We start from the raw sequence: 15,355 nt of genomic DNA on the forward strand, positions 1-15,355 counted from the left end.
TTCCGTTTTTACTTTGCAGCTTCTATGAGCAACCAAGTTATCTCAATGCACAGGAGGCTTTTTAAACGTTTTAATTTTTCGAGTTAACAGAACAAAATTTTTATTCCGCTTCATATAGACAGAATTAATCTCCAATTCCTTCTCTGTGCTGTTGCCAGTGTTCTGTGTCTAAAAATATGCATCTGATGGTTTTCCCTCATACACAGGAGCTGCATTATCTTCCCCTGTCTAGGGAACAAGCCTGGAGCCCACCTATCTTCCAGCTGTACAGGTTACACCTGCACACCTTAGGTCCTTTTCTCACCTTCCTGCCCCTCAAACCCTCCCCATCCTTGCAGACCTTTATCAGATGCTGCCAAAACAACAGGGCCTCTCCCAGCCCCCAACAGAATGAGTTTCCTCCTTCAGCTCCTTCCCGCTGCATCCATCCTTCCAGGGCTCCACATCTGGCAGCAGCAGCATCCTACAGGCCCTCAGGATGTTTGGAGACCACAACTGAACTATTCGAGTTACAATTTCAAGTTCATTCTGTTTACAGTCTTTAAGTGCCTGGACCCAGCTATGTGATTCCAAGAGAAAAAAAATTTTTTATTTTATTTTACTTTCCTCCTGTTGTTTAATCAGCGTTTTCTCCCACCATCCATAGCTGCCATTTTAGAAACGGCAATCTGCTCCACAACAACAGGCTGTGTAGCTGGACGGGTTAGAATGTGGTCAGATGGTGTTCAGATGATTTTAAATCCTTTGGAGGCATTTAATTATGACCACATGGGTGCCGGTTCAATTTGAGGGTAGGCTGATTTTTTTCCCCCCCCTGAAACTGAGAGCTAAAATTTAGTGTTATTTTCTTTTTGGAACAAAATCTCAAGAACGTTACGAAATTGTAAAACAAACAAACAAACAAAATGAAACAAAGCACTGCAATTAACAAACTACATTTTCTTTTCTTTAGAGAAGCCAAGACACTGCAATGTAATTGCAGAGTTTTATTTGGTTTTGTTCGAGCAGGACCAGATCCTGTGGCTAAATACCAGCTACTTCCCTGGAGTTCATGAAAATTTGCTGCGTAATTCCTACTTTACACCCCCTCAAATTTACTTTGGTTCAAAAAATAATTTATATTTCATCTTTCTTTTAATAGTTGCTAACTTTGTATGATAGATTTTTTAAGTAGCTAATACCCATTTTTCTATCTGATCCAGAAGATTTTTTATTATGTAGTCAGTATAAAAATAAAATAGTGTCATTTGAATGTTTTTACATGGGTCATTTATTTTACTAGTTTAATAAGTTATTTTCATTTTAGAAAAAGTAAATAGAGAAATAGCTCTTATCTTTCCAAAACAAAAACAATGAAGAGATAAGCAGAAGCTGTACGATTCAAAAGCCCTGTTGCTCTCCTCTTGCCGGTAAAAGGGGCACAGGGCTCACGTCATTCCGACGCGGGGCCACAGTCAAGCCGCCCATCGATCCTGACAAACGGGTGGGTAAACTACAGCAGGAGAATTCTGCACGCACTTGGTAGCCCCACTGGATCATCAGATTATATAACCAACTTTTATTTTGATAAGGGCTACTGACTGGAAACCTCCTGGGTTACTAAGGGCAACTAAAATTTTGGACATTTTAAAAATAAAATGTTTCAGGAGTAAATAAGAATTTCATTTTTGTGTTTCTCTTTTTTTCTCTTGATTTTCTGCGCCTAAGAAAGTGGGAAGGGATGCTATGCATGACATTAAGGTTTTATGCACCGACTAAGCAAAACAGTGAGAACCTCCCTCATAAACCTACCGTGCATTTTGGAGGCGACAGGACAGTACAGAAACCTTGGAGCTAAAACCCATCACCTCCTCTGCATATCCAGTCCCTTTCCCATAGGACACCCCTCATTGAACCCCTCCATGATCACCTCCACTCCCCCCTTGTCTGCTCCCCTCAGCAGAAGCAACTCCTTCATCCTCTGGGCTCCCATTGCACTTTAAAAAATCGCCCTCTCACAGGACCTGTCACCAGGTATTGGGATTTCTTGTTAGTTTGTTCATTTACAGCCTACGGCTTGTCTACAAGGGACCTGGAGCAAGTGGTCCTGTTTGTCTCTGTCCCACTATTAGAATGTGAATCCCCAGAGCAGAAGTCATTCTGTTCATCCCTCTCTCACCATCACCATTGGTCCAGACTCATCCCTCTCTCACCACACCCGCCTATAAAGACTTAATGGATGAATAAGTGATTGAGTATCTGGGGGAAAATCCCCTAACATTAGTCACCCAACATGCGCTGACTTTATCTGGATCAGTCCATGGCTGAACACTGCTTTAGTAGCTGATACTCAGCCCAAAAAGAATAGAGTGAACTCTGCCAGATGCCGGCAGGTTAGTTTCTAAGTCCTGCTGCAGTTTTTGGTCAGGTAATATGAATGGCCCTGTATTAGTTAACTCGGGCTACCATAACAAAGTACCACAAACTGAGTGCCTTAAATAACAGAAATTTATGCTCTCATAGTTCTGGAGGCTGGAAGCCCAAGATCAAGGTATTGGCAGTTTTTGTTTCTTTTAAGACATTTTTCCTTGGCTTTCAGATGGCCATCTTCTCACTGAGACATCACATGGCCTTTTCTCTGTGTGTACGTCACTGGGGTCAATCCCTCTTCATTTAAGGACACTAGTCATATTGGATTAGGGCCCCCCACGAAACCCCCCCCCTTTTTAACTTAATCACCTCTTTGTAAGACTTATCTCCAAATATAGTTACTTTCGGAGGTGCTAGGAGGTTGAGACTTCTACATGTAAATCTTGCAGGGACACAATTCAGGCCCTGACACAGTTTGCTATCAGTGGGTAGATTTACAAAGGTCCCACTGCTGGGATAGAGAGAGCTATTTGTCTTTGTAATCATTCTGAGACCCATCTGAGGGATCTTTCTGGGTGGTTCATGACTCACATGTTGAGATTCACTAGTGCATCCCCCCAGGAAGATTTTGTGGGGCTAGAGCACAGGCTGACTGCAGAGGCGGGTGGGACAGTTGGGATGAAGAATGTATAGAGAAAACATTGTGCTTCATTAAAAAACTGCATTGTTTTCTAGAAAAGGGATTGGCAAACTTTTGCTGTAAAGAGCCAGATCATAATTATTTTCATCTTTGCTGGCCTTGCAATCCCTGTTGCTGCTGCTCAAGAATGCCATTGCAGCTAGAAAGTAGCCAGAGGCGAAGTATAAACAAATGGGCGTGGCCGTGTTCCAATAAACTGTTTACAGAAACAGGTGGCTGGCTGAATTTGGCCGCAGGCCTCAGGGCACCCTTGTTCGGAGCACATTTACCTCGATTCTGAGACTGTCATTTGAGCTGTTTAACAATTCGGTAAGTCATAGACAAATTTAGCAACACAAAATAATTCTTGACTCTAGAGATGTAAATTTTTGATCCTGAGAGTTTCAATTGACTTCCTCCCCACACTTTGGAAGACACCGTTCTTGTCTGAATTTCTTTCAGTATTCCTGATCTATAAATATTCTTTGGATTCTTCAGCTGTATTCCCCCATTAATAAAGAGTTAAATAAAATCTTTAACATGCATTCATTTTATATCTATGTGAGAGTCATGATTCTACATATACATACAGGGTTGGCAAAAGTAGGTCTACAATTGTGAGCACATGAAACATAATTTATTCTTGTATTATTATTTATTAATTATCGTATTATTTATTTGTATCACAAATGTAAATCTACTTTTGCTCCCCCCACATACATATTACATGTGGTGTCCCAAAAAAATGTATACACACTTTAAGAGCTGAGAACTCAATTTTCTTTTAAATTTTGAAAATGAACTGTATAAAAATGCATACATTTTGGAGGACACCCTGTATACATATATATACATATATATAAACACATATACATACACACACACAGACACACATATATATATATGCTTTTTGTATTTTTTAAAAAATGATCCTTTAACAAATTGTACACTGTTTGCCAAGGGCTTAGAAGCTATGCTAAGAGCACTGGGGCTCTGCCTTCTGGGACATTGATCTTTAAGCTATTAGTCTCACTTTTGTCAGCAAATATTTTTAGCCACCGTTCCCTGATATATGAATATAATAAGTGTAGACCGACCAACATATCTAAACATACATAAAAAATAGAATTGAAAAAATAAATACAGAATTTCTAATAGTTTCTTCATATATCCCAATGGATATTTTCTTCTTAATACCTTTTGTTTCCTCTCTAGTTGGGAGACTACTTTTCTAGACAACTGGAAACCAAAAATATTAACCAGCTGAAAATAAAATGAGATCTGAGTTAGCTTCAATAATACACCAACCAAGTACGTTGCAAAAACTAACTGTAGTTTGAGTTGATTGGGCCAGTGGGATGGCAGAATTCCTCTTAAGGGGAGAACTGTTCCTTTGTCCTGGCAAATAACTTAATAGAACTGATTGGTTATAAAAGGTAAGCCCATGTGGCTGTAGTCTAGCTGCAAGCAGCTTCGACACAAAAAGTTCAATTGTTTGTGTAACAAACATGGGAATTTTGGTATTGTCCGCTAGAGCTGGGGGGCAGGGGCCATCAGAGCTCTGGCAGGGAACATGGGAAGAGGGTCTACTCGAAAGAGGGAAGGTCCTGAGCCATATGTTAAAGTGTGAGGTCATAGCTTCAACCAGATCATGGCCAGTGAGACACAGAAAATGCCTTACAAATATCTTTAAACAATGTTTTTGCTGGTCCCTTGGCCAGTGTCATTGTTACGCTCTAGCACTTCCAGTGTGTGTGTTATATGCTCTTGGGTCAGATCCGACTCCTGGGAACCCTATGAATGAGTAATGTCCACAATGTCTTGTCCTCAACAGCCCTGCTCAGCTCCTGTAGACTCATGCTATCGCATCTTTTATAGAGTCAATCCATCTCATAGTTGGTCTTCCTATTCTCCTGATGCCTTCTATTTTTCCCAGCATTATTGTTTTTTCTAAAGAATCACTTCCAGAGGTTTTGTAAAAATCTGTTTTTTCCTGTGGATGAAAAGGGGCCACATGTTAAACCTGACAAGCTCAAGGAAGGCCTGCATGGCAGCCCTGAAAACTCAGAGACCTAAAGTAACCACGAGGACGGGCTGAAATTAAAACTTTTTGACTAAAAGCAGTCAATGGTAAGTAGTCATGTCCTAAGGCAGTATTTTTCCCTAACAAAGGTTAATTTTCACCTTAACTAAGCCTGTAGGTTGTCTTTTGGCGGTTGAGATAACATACCTGATTAACATGCCTTTGCAAAATAAAGTAACTCTGCCTAGACTACAAATCCCCCGATTGTTATCCTGTTAATTGTTGACTATGAACTATCCTGTACCCACCGAAGTAAAAGAAGTGTGTCCATCACTTTACTTTTTATTCAATGCCAGAGGGTTTCCCCATTTTACTTTCTCTCACCTCCCTAATCTATCACCAACAGATTTCATATAACCCACTTCTCCCTTGATTATAATGCATAAAACAAAATGCAAAACTGCCATTCTCCGGAGCATTATCTCAATCGGTTGGGGTTCTGCTTCCCAGCATGTGATGACAGTTTGGCTCAAATAAACTCACAAAAATTCTTCACAGGTTTGAATGTTTCTTACGTTAACATGCCTAACAGAATGGATGAGGAAAGCAGATAGCAATTCCAAAATCCCTTAAGGTGACCAGAGGCAAAGAGAGACAAGATCTGAGCCTGACTTGAGAGTGAAGCTGAGGAGCCAGAGTGGAGAAGGAGCTGGTTGCAAGACAAATGGACTCAGGATGCAACCTGAAGACTGTGACCCTTAGTCTGGTTGCAAGATAAATGGACTCAGGATGCAACCTGAAGACTGTGACCCTTAGTGTGAGGGGGAAGCCTACATCCAGCAGTATGTAGGGTGGGGACCGAATAATGTCATTTCACGTTTAAATAAAGATGAACCCCTGGACACTGGAGTACTTGGAGAATTTTCAGGAGTAGACTGGTTACCTGTTTTGAAAATGTTTTGGTGATAGAGTAGAGAGAAAAGACTTTACGCAAAGGAAACCAGTGGCCCAGCCAGTATGGCTCCGGTGGTTGAGCACTGCCCCATGTACCAGGAGGTCGCCGGTTCGATACCCGGTCAGGGCTCATGCCTGGGCTCCATCCCCGGTGCAGGAGGCAGCCCATCTATGTTTCTGTTTCTCTCTCCTCCCCTCCTTTCTCTGAAATCAATAAAAACGAAAGAAGGAAAAAGGAAACCAGTTAAGAGATTTCTGGAACACTGGGCAAAGGCGGTGAAAACAGAATAAGGGGAAAAGAAGTGCTAGTTCTAGAACTATTTTAGAGATAGAATCAACAGGGCTGGGTGACGATGCACCTCCAGAGAGGTGACAAAAAGGGCATCAGGAAGACATAACATTGCTATGGCTTGGGCAGTCGGGGGCTGGGGACCTGCCATTCACTGAACTGGGAAGTAAATGAGAGGCAGGTTCTCAGAAAGAACAACAGGATCATTGTGGGACATGCAAAATTTCAGATGCCTCCATAGCTTCCTGGTGCAGGCGGCCCGTAAAGAGCTGAGAATATTTAGGAGACAGATCAGGGCTAAAGATGCATCTCTGGAAATTGTCTTTGAATGGGTGTCATGATCGTTGTTTAATGCCCTTTGATAAATATTAGGAAAACACCACTCTTACTTTATTTACATATTCATTCCAAAGTATTAAGGGAGTGGACAAACCACATGCCAGATTTGGGGGATAAATAATTAATAAAATCCTTCAGAAATTCGAAATCTTAGCAGAGGATTTGGCCATGGCCTGAATGCAGAGATACAAGTGTGAGGACTCACTCCAAAGCCCCGAGTTGGCATAAGGTTATTTACGCTGAAGACATTTGAGATGCAACAGATGCAGAAAGAAACCTCCTCAGAGCCTCCCTTGTCTGACTGAAAGAAGAAACTTCTGAGAAATGGGGATTGCCTTCAATTCTCTCTTTAGAATGGGTCTGTCCCCAGGGGAGACCAAGAGTAAGCCTACCAGAAATGCCCCCTCTTGGGGGAAGTATTTAGTCCTGAAGAAGCCTGAAAGACTACTCATACCTGTATAGACAAACCTTTCTTATCTCCCATCTGTTCTCCTAAGAAGTGCACGTCTTTCCTTAAAACACACACACACACACACACACACACACACACACACACACACACACACCACCTTTTCTGCCCCTCCCTTTGTCCTACTAAGTTAGGTATATAAGTCCCAAATTCTAACCACCCCTTTGTGTTACTCATCACTGAGCCCGCTCGCAACGCTGTTCAGTTAACCTGTTTTTGTTAGTTTAATTAGCATGCCCCAGGCAAGGAACCTAAGAGAGTTGAAGAAAAGCTTCTCATCTTCTATACAAGGAAGAGAGAAGTTTCCACTTTAAATCGCTGAGATCATGAAAGTGGCATTAAGGGGGAAAAAAGGGGGAAACTTAGAAAGATAATCAGGTTTGGAAGAAAATTACAGAGGCAATTCATTCAGTTTTGTGCTTTTTAATGTACTTAAAAGTAGTAAAGGAGTTAATTTATCTTACGATTTATACTCACTCGGTCGTCTCATACATCGTCCATCTCTCACCACTAGCTTTTTCTTCTTCCTCATCTTAGACTCTCATACTTTGCTTGACAATATCTCCTTTAAGCGCAGGCAGAAAGCAAAGATAAAGTGGCTCAGACGTGGGATCTGGCTCTCTGCCATAGCTAATTACCCACCCTGGCTTCCCTTCCAGCTTCCCACTAGGTTTGCAGTCGCCCTGTGGGGCTTTCCAGGCCTTAGAACAGGTCAGATCCATCTGTGAGATGGGTATTGAGTCTCTGGTTTCTTTCCACTTGACCATTTCTCAAGCTCTCCTTGAGACAAATTATATTTAGATTTATCTCCTTTAAGAGAAAAATCACTTACGTTAGCATTAGACTAGAAACCTCCCAACCCCCGCCCAAATGACAAGGACAGTTTCAAGGATTTCATCTCTAAGTAATTCTCTCCTACCTGTTTACCTTCCTGTTCTTTCTATTGCTTACTGCCTACCATGTTTAAAGGCAGTAAGAAGTCTCAGGTTATTATCTCACATGTTTAATATCTGCCTCTCTTACTCTTCAAGAAAAGGAGTCATTTCAACATTTCAAATTGTATTCCCTACAACTTAATTCATCACTGGAAGCATAATTAATGTGGGGCTTGATTAATAATACCACTTTGGCCCTGCAGGGCATGGCTCAGCAGTTGAGCGTCAACCTGGGATCCAGGGGGTCGGGGTTTGATTCCCTGTCAGGGCACATGCCCAGTTGCGAGCTTGATCAATGACTCTCTCATCATTGATGTTTCTATCTCTCTCTCCCTCTCCTTTCCTCTCTCTGAAGTCAATAAAGATATTAAATAAATAATAAATAAGTAAGTAAATAAATAAATAAATAAATAAATAAATAAAATAATACCACTTTGAATCAAATTAGATGGAGTTTTACAATTGATCAGATAGAAAGTTGCCATCTTCACGACTTTCTTGCTGTAGTTTATTTATACTGTGTATACATTCCTTCATGGTCTTTACTCAGAGAGAACCCATGGGCCCATAAGAAGGAATGGAGGCCCTGATGCCACAGTGGTATTTTGGTTGTTGCCATGACTCTGGAAATCAGGAATGCTCAGTCAATACACATTCCAGCATTCCAGGCCTACACATTCTGGCTTGGTTTCAACATGTTGACTCTATCAATGGATACTTGAAATATACACCATTTTCCATTTTTTTAAGGCAACTGCCTTAGGGTGAAATGTTCTTCTCTCCTCCCACCAGAATTTGTGTTGCTTCAGCTCCCAGCGTGTACTTACATGATTACTCTGTATAACCCAGAGCTCTAGGACCTCCTTTGACTGTCTGACCCGTCCAGGATTCAGCCTGGGCTCCTGCTTTCTCTGCGAGGCAGGCACAAAGGCTGAGGAGAGGAAAAGCAAGACGGCAGGCTTTAGTGTATAAAAAAGTGCGAAAGATTTGAACCATATAATATAAATAGACATGTGTGAGAGCACCTGGGAGAAAGTCTGAGTTTCAGTTTTCAGTGCAAACCATGAAGTTTATTCAAAGGATCCTGAGGTTTTGAGCCTGTCCAGGAAGTCAGGACTAGCTGATGACTTCATATTGAAATCATGCAAAACCCATGAGCTCATGAGCTGGGAGATGAAACCGGATGCGACAAAAACGGCTTCGAGTGAATTTGCAGTAAGTCTGTTTAAGATCGTCCCAACCTGAAGAGGCGAGAGTGGATAAAAGTGGGCCGCTGGAGTTCGGAGACTTTCTTGCAGGGACTTGTAGTAAAATGAAACTCCTTGGTTTCAGCCAAGCCCTTGAGAGCCTCTCAGAGAAACTGTAGAAGAACTTGAAAGCCCAAGAGCACTTTCTGTTTGCTTTTTGCTATCCCTGACCTCAGTGAGTGCCATTCTTAGTACTTACCAGGGTCACCGAGGTCAAGCCTAACTGATTATCCTTCCTGCCCTCTATTCAGGTGCATTCTGGTCATGTACAATCCCAGTGACCATCGTCAAATGGCTTTCACTGAGCTGTGCTGCATCGAGCCTCAACAAACATCTGTCTGAATTTTCATCCGAGACAGCAGGCCCTGGGTGCTGCTGGACCTGGTCCAGGCTCCCACAGGCCCAGGCTGGGTTGGAGTGTGTTGGGATTGGTCCCCTGGCTTTGATGGCACCAAGGAGGACTGAGAGACATGCTCAGGAACCACATCCATCCAAGTCAGGCACATGGAGGGAGCAGAGGTATTAATCCAAAGGAAGAATCATGGGTTGAATCCAGGTTCGGGCCCAAAGCTAAGAAACCATTACCAAGGGGAGTGAGATCAATGGAGCAAGGAGGCCCCAGAATGTAGCCAAAGGTGCTTTCACCAATGCCTGAACCTTGGTCATGGATGGGAGGCTAAGTGCCCCGTATAGGTCAGTTGCATGGGATAGAATCCATTCTAGCTGTTTCATGCAGAAAGGACTTATTTCAGGGACTTATATGGCTTATAGAATCATGGGGGGGGGGGGCTGAAGAAGTAGGTTCAAAGCTAAGGCTTCAGGAACAACTCCCTAAGTGTCACCAAAGAACCAGGCCTGTAAGGGAGCCACGGTTGCTTCTGCGTTGGAGGCTGCCTTCTCAATTAGGGACCCGGCTCCAGAGTACCTGGCCCTTGCCAAGATCAGGAGGTCGCTCTGATCAAGGGCCACTGCCACCCTCAGCCCTTGCTGGGCCAGCTGCAAATCAGCACCATTAAACGAATGCACGGCACCCCCTCAGACACTCAGGAAGCCAGTGATGGAAGGCTGAGGCCTCTGCTCCCACCACCGCGGACAGCAGATGCCCCAGGAGCAGCCTGGCTACAGAAGCAGCAGAAACAGTGACCTCAGGGGAGCCTCATTTCACCAGCCCTACCTCTCACGAGGGCAGGGCGCTGCCCAGAAGTATAGACGGAGGACCACTTGCCAGATATCCTAAGTGCTGAAAGTGACAATCAAGCTGTGATTTTAGCCCACCTTTGCTTAGCTGCATCATCTGTAAAGTGAGGATAACCAGGCTTACCCCGCCTACCTTATAGGGTTATTTGTGAGGATGGAATGAGGTCATGCTTGAGAAAGCGCTGTCAGCTGGGAGGTATTGCCTGAGTGCAAGGTGTTGGTTAGGAGCACGTGGTATTCGGCCAGTTTGTACTTGACAAGGGTGAAGAGCCAAGCTGGTGACAGCTCGGGTCTGTCTCTGCCTGCGTCGCCTTCGCCTGCCTCGGCATCCCCCCTCAGTGTCCGAGGGCTAATCTGTGGGGAGAGGCCTGGTCGGCAGAAAGAGCTGGCATTTAACTTGAGGTGCCGTCTCACTGGCCGACTGCATGATTGAGGTCAGGTTTCACGGCCTCTGTGAGCTGCAGTGTCTTCATATGTAACAGGGAGATTAGATAAAGATAATGACATCTGTCTCAACTGGTTCCTAGGCGGTTGTGTGGCTTGAAAACGATACACACGAAAGTGCTAAGGAAACTCCAGGTGTGAATGGTTATGAGCCTTCACTGTGATCAGAGCCAAGTGAATCCTCACCATACAAACTCCCTCACCTGCCTCACTGTCATCCCCTCCACGGTCCCCGAGCAGCCTCCGATATTCTCATTCTGCCATTGCTCTAAATTGGGGCACAGCCTCCGTAAGCTCAGTATCAAGGCTAGAGAGTCAAAGGCAAAGTCAGAAATTGGAGGTCAAGAGAATATGAAATGGAAGTTAAAGCTTAGTCTTCAAAACAGAAGTGGAGTGGAGCTGTGGCCTGGGTTAGGTATAAGAGGTGCTGGGGAGGTCCAAGGTCAGACCTCAAACCCACAGGAGAAAGGAAAGAGTTGCAAAGTCAGAGGAGCACATATGAGGTCAGAGTTGGCCAACACTGATGAAGAGGTTGACCCCAGGACACCAGACCCTGACTCCAACTCTTCTAAAAGCTCTGGGCCTTTGAACTAAGAACTAAGTGTATTAGAGGCCTGGTGTTCTCAGGCTGCTAGGAAACACACACACACACACACACACTCACACCCTAATCCATTTCCCCTTTCCACTCTCCATACAGTTCTTCTTTATACTCCTGCCAACCTTAAGTGAAGAGAATAGAATAGTTTGATCAAGGCTTTCTGAGTTAGTTTCCTAGGGCTGCCGTAGCAAAGTCCCACAAACTGGGAGGCTTATACAATAGGAACATATTGTCTCACAATACTGGAGGCTGGACAGTCAAGATCAAGGTGTCGGCAGGATTGGTTCCTTCTAAGGGCTGTGAGATAGAATCTGTTTCATGCCCTTCTTCTAGCTTCTGGTGGTTTGCTGGCAATCTTTGGCATTCCTTGGCTTGTAGATGCACCACCCTGACCCCTCCCTTCATCTTCACATGGCATTCGTTCTCTCTGTGTGCCTGTCTCTGGGTCCAAATCTCCCCTTTTTATAAAGATACAATCATATTGGATTAGGGCTCACCCTTTTGACCTTGTCTTAACTTGAACATCTGCAAAGACCCTATTTCCAAGTAAGGTCATTTTCTGAGGTACTGGGCATTAGGACTTCAACAGATGAATTTGGGGAAGACACAATTTAACTGATGACATTCCTTGATTCTCTGGTGATGATTCAGATGAGGTGGTTGAGTGAAGATGGGAATGAGGTAGAATAAAATACCCAAGTGATGTGTAATCTGCTTTTGCTCAATTAACAACTGGAGGAACAGTCATACTATGCAGACTACTTCCTCACATTCTGCTGGGACAGGGGAAAGGGCCTTTCAGTACTTCATCTTCAGAGCTTAGAACACTCCTGGCATGGAATAGATGCTCAATAAGTACAGGAGTGAGCAAAAGTGGGTTTACAGTTGTTCATATGGAAAATAATACAATAATTAATAAATAATAATACAAGAATAAACTGTGTTTCATGTACCCAAACTGTAAATCTACTTTTGTTCATCCCTGTATTTGTTGAATTAGTGATGAACAAAGGAAACAGCTCATACCTGCAGCCATTTATAATTTTACTCTGGCGTGCGAGACTTTGCCTACCTGGAGAAAGGACACGTTGAATGACTGTTGGCTTTGCCATTCCTTTCTCGCATGTGGCACACATGGCCTTATCATTAAGAGCTGAGCCCTACTCGGAGTACAGTGAAGAGGTCCAGGTGGTGGGTCTCAGAGGGTTGGGCTCTTCCTTAGTCCCAAGCTCCTTGTTACTCCTCTGTGATCTCCACCCACCCCTGTCACCATAGTGCCTCATTCTAAAACGAATCTTGATCGTTGAACTGAGCTTTGAATTTCTAAGCTGTCACGAATCCTTTTGCTTACCAAAGTCGCTGATCCTGCATCTCCCTTGCTTATCAGCATTAGAGTTGGAAATGCCTCAGTGGTGGGTCATCGAGTTCTACCTCTTAACTGACAAATGAGGGAACAGAGGTTAGAGTGGGAAGTGACTTGACCACGGTCACAGAGCCAGGGCTCTGGATTTCCTGTCTGTGGCTCTTCCCTTATCCTTAGTCCTAGCTTCTGTGGGTTGACTGTTAGTAAATAATTTGTCAGGTGCAGGAATCCTTTAGAATGTGTTTGTTAGATAGGAGAATGCTGTAATCTAGTTCAAATGTTTAGGTGGCCCCCGAGTGAGGCCAACAGTAGGGATTTGGGGCATTGGGCTGGTTGCCAAGAGGCGCTAAGTCAGGCCCTTCACAGCTCAGCCTAAAGCTCTGCCACCTGATTGGCAATTTGCTCCTCCATCTTACATCAACTCTCCCATCACTCTGAGACAAGAGAGGCCTTGTGGCAAGCCAGGCTGTGCCAATCTTGACCTCACACTGAGCTGCCCTTTCTCATTTCCCAATCCCTCCTTGCTCCCAGCAGTTTCATGGGGGTTGAACAATTGCTCCAGTCTATAGGTAGGTGAGCTCATTGCCTGTTGCAGGTGCTTTTTTTGTGCAATGGCCAGGCCAAATGAAGGACAGAGTGTGGCCTAACAGTCACCTTTAGAGGTCTGTACAGTTTACAAGGTCCTCAGAGGAGCCCCCACAGCCACCAGTGCTGTTGAGGTGGCCTTTCATTGTTTGTTGCCTGCCTGCTCACTTGCTGCAGTGCCATCTGAAAGGCTCAGCATGTATTTGTAAAACCTAAACTGCCATCAAACAGTCAAAGTGAGTAAGTAAAAACCAGCCAGCCAACCTGATGGGGGAGCTGAATGTTTCCATTGTGGTTACCAGATCTAACAAATAAAAATACAAGACATCCAGTTAAATTTGAATATGAGATAAACAATAAATAAGTTTTTAGTAGAAGTATATCCTGTGCTATATTTGGAACATACTTATACTAAAAATTATTCCATGTTCACCTGTATCTAAAATTTACACTTAACTGGGTGCCCTGTGTTTTCTCCAACAACCGCAGTTTCTATGGAATTCCATGGTCAGGATATCCTATGAAACACACCTTGGCTCTTGACTCTTGGAATGAAGCCTGAGACTCTTCCAGTCCTGACGTTAGCAGCTCCGTCCCTAGCGCTGGACCAGGGACTGGGGGAGTTCCACAGGAAGGCTCGCACACGGTCTGAGCTGCTGGGAGTTCCCTGGAACAGGAGGTGCATAGCCAGCTCATGGAAAATGCACATGCAACTGAAGGAAGTCAGCACATTTTTACGCAGGCACTGTAATTGCAGAGCGCTTTCGTATAACCTTCTCATTTGATTCCTCAACATCCCTGAGTGGGGTCAGGCCCATGTTATCACCTCCACATAAGACAAGAAAGCTCTCAGGTGATGCTGCTGAGTCGGGGCCTGGTAAGCAGACACTTGGGGTCATCCTGGCTCTCAGGCCCTCAGGCCAATTGCATCTTTCCTGTTTTTATTGGAACATACTGTTTTATTATTACAGTTGAATATATTTCTTGGAAAAACCATTGCATTATGTTTTTTCTGTCTATGAAAGCATACTTGATTATCGCAGCAAACTTGGAAAAGACAGATAAACAAGGAAGGAAGGGGAATCGGCAAAGAACGACTCCGCAATTGTGTGAGAGCTACTGTCAATGTGTAGGTGTGTGGTCTTCCTTTCTGTGTTCTCTTTATGTATGTTGATAGATTATATTTCAACCAGCGTGGGCTGCTATAACAAAATGCCATAGACTGGGTGGCTTAAACAACAGACGTTTCTCCCAGTTCTGAAGGCCAGGAGTCCCAGATCAAGGTGCTAGCAGAGCCAGTGTTTGATGGGGGCCTCTTCCTGGCTTGCAGATGGCAACCTTCCCCCTCTGTCCTCACACGGAGGAGAGAGGAAGCTCCAGTGTCTCTTCCTTTTTTTTAAAGGCTCAAATCCCATCATGGGGCTTCACCTTCATTATCTCATAGAAATATAATTACGCCCCAAAGCCCTCACTTCCTAATACCATCACATTAGGAGTTAGGGCATCAACATATGAATTTGGGGGTACACACACATTCAGTCCATAATATATTCTTAGTTTTAAATAAGAAGGCCAAGTCCTTTTATACACATGCATGCATATATGAGTGATGTAAATATAAACATGTGAATAGTTGGGTACGTGAAGATAACCATATGTATTATACACAAACATATCTATACATAATATTCACTTAAATGATTTTGAAATTAGATGATTCACTTTTGACACTAACCAGGACTTAAGACCAAGCACAATAAGAGGGTGAGAAGTTCCTAATAAACTCCTGATAAAGAGCTAACAGTGGGCAGTGAAGGACACTGGGCAATGTTCTACCACTGTGAAGGCCGAAGCTGTTCTAAGTGGACTTTGTCTTCCATG

Source organism: Miniopterus natalensis, chromosome 3 (genome assembly GCF_054644295.1).
Source record: "Miniopterus natalensis isolate mMinNat1 chromosome 3, mMinNat1.hap1, whole genome shotgun sequence".
NCBI lineage: Eukaryota > Metazoa > Chordata > Mammalia > Chiroptera > Miniopteridae > Miniopterus > Miniopterus natalensis.